This window comes from Phoca vitulina, unplaced genomic scaffold (genome assembly GCF_004348235.1).
Source record: "Phoca vitulina isolate PV1807 unplaced genomic scaffold, GSC_HSeal_1.0 scaffold21, whole genome shotgun sequence".
Taxonomy (NCBI): domain Eukaryota; kingdom Metazoa; phylum Chordata; class Mammalia; order Carnivora; family Phocidae; genus Phoca; species Phoca vitulina.
The window spans coordinates 10368925-10371291 of record NW_022589724.1 but is presented as its reverse complement, the minus strand read 5'-3'; positions in this window follow the sequence as shown (position 1 = coordinate 10371291).

The window sequence follows — 2367 nt, the reverse complement described above, 5'->3', positions numbered from 1 at the left end:
TGTCCTGAGAGTGGGAACAGGTCTCCCTCCAGGGCTCAAATCTTACAAGAAAACACAAAGAGGGGCACCTGGCTGGCTCAGTTGGTGGAGCATGCGACTCTTGATCTTGGAATTGTGAGTTCAAGCCCCACGTTGGATGTAGAGATTACTTAAAAAAAAAATCTAAAAAGAAAAAAAAAAACACAAAGAAAATAAGAAAATCCCAAAAGGTAATTTAAGTGAATGTGAGAGAACCTCGTGAAAGGAAGAGCCAAGTCAGCAGGGAATTGAGAAGCAGAGTAGTTTCCAAGGCCCTCACGAGGCATGCAGACTGAGTGACTGATGACAACTATGGGTATTCTCCCTAGAAAAAAACCCATTCATCAAATGTTCCAGCACTTTCATAAGGTCTTCACACCACCCGGGAAGCCCATCTGTGGTCCCCTTTGAGTCCATGAACCCCAGGTTCTGAATAGTTGAAATCTACAGGTTACCTGCAAGCCTCATTTTAGGCTGTGGTTGCAAACCCACCTCCAACACCACCCCCCAACATCCCTTACAAAAAAAAAAAGCCCACATGGTTTTATCAGGCCAATTTACTGCAAGAATGACCTGGTTTCCACTGGCCTTCTATCTGGCACCATCACTGTTAATTATCGTAATTAAAATGAAGGGAATAAAAAAAGAAAGTGAAAGATAACAGCTTAGATTCTAAAACCAGAGACTCCGTATTGAAATCAGAAGCCTAATGCTTGCTTTATTGATCGATTGATTTTTGCTAAATGTCGGTCCATTTATAACTTACCATATCTTTCTTGGTGAACAGGAACAAAAAGAAAAGAAAAGAAAGGAACTGCAATTTTTAAGAATGAGTTTTTCTTTCTTTTTTTCTTTTTAAAGAATTACATGTTAGATTTTTCAATTGGCTTTTTATATTTTAAAATGTTACACATTGCAAAGCTATTTTTGGGGGGAAGAAATCTCTTTGTTTTGATTTTCTTCAGTAATTACAGTTCATCTTTTTTCAAACAATAAATCGGATCTACTTCTTGTAAGAACTGGTGTATCGGGAAACCTAGTGAGGCCCAAGCTTTTCATGAATTACATCTGATTCACCTGTCAGGCTAAACATGTTTAAACTTCAGCTGGACAATTCACCATCGGTGTCACCTGATACACAAAGGCAAACACCTGACCTCTGGGTCACATAGCACTTTTTACTATTTCAGCCCCATCTCCCATCTTCCGTGGTTCAAAAGAGATTGAGATCACTAGTTTCTTTTTTGAATATTTGTATTTCATAATCTTATGCATATTCATTCATGCCATTTATCGCATCAAACCCTATTGAGCCTCACCTCTGTCATCTTACCTAACCTTCCTTGCCTTCACAGAGGTTACTCATACGTCACTCCACAGAGTCTGGGCCATTTTTGGAACCTCTTTGCTCTTCTGCCTCCATAATAATTTTCTTTGTTTATGCAATTAAATAAAAAGAAATAGAAAAAGCAGGCTAAAATACTGGCTCTGCAATGTCAGCGTGAAAGGAATTGTCCATGTTTTCTAACAGAAAACAGTTTAGCAGTTATCACTCCAAAATCATCAAAAGAACTCCAGGACCTAGCATCTTCTAAGTATGTGGTGTGGATAAATGGCTGAGTAAACAAGCGACAGTGAATTGCAAGCAGCAGGAATAGGTTTGAGAAAATGAAGAATTTGGGGCGGTCATCAGGCATGGTGTGGTCCTGCCAAGGTCTGTGCGGCCTGCTGCAGGGAAACAGGGTAAACCAGCTGCCTAGTTTTGAAGGGTTAGGTTATGTGAGGGCACTAGCAGTCTCTGCTGATGACACAGTTCAAAAGTCCGGGAGGAAGGACTGAATCTAACCCAAGAGCTGGGTTCTAGTTTCCGCTCTGGCTCTAAGCATCTCAGTTTACCTCTCTGGAGAGTGGGGATCCTGCTATTTCAACTTACTTCTGTGATGCCCCAAGAAATAACGGATATAGCTTTATATAAAGCAAAAAGTGCTGGAACAAAATAATGGGAGAGGCAGCAATTTTGGCAAGGTGTGTCCAAGGTACACCCTCCAGGGAGCGCTTCTTAAATTTGGATGTGCACTGAGGTCTCCTGGGGATGTTGGTAAAATGCATATCCTGATTCAGGGGTCTGCAGTGAGGCCTGGAATTGGTGATGCCAGCGAGCTTTCTGGGGATGCCGTGCTGCAGGTCCGCGGACCACACAGAAGCAAGGGGCCAGAAGGGCCAAATCTGTGTGTGGGGGGAGACTCGTGGAGGGAGGCAGAGGATGGGGAGACTGGAAGAAAGGCCGGAGGAAGGGAAGCCGCTAGGAGAGAGTCGGAGCAGGGAGACGAGGATGCTAGGAGGAAGGGT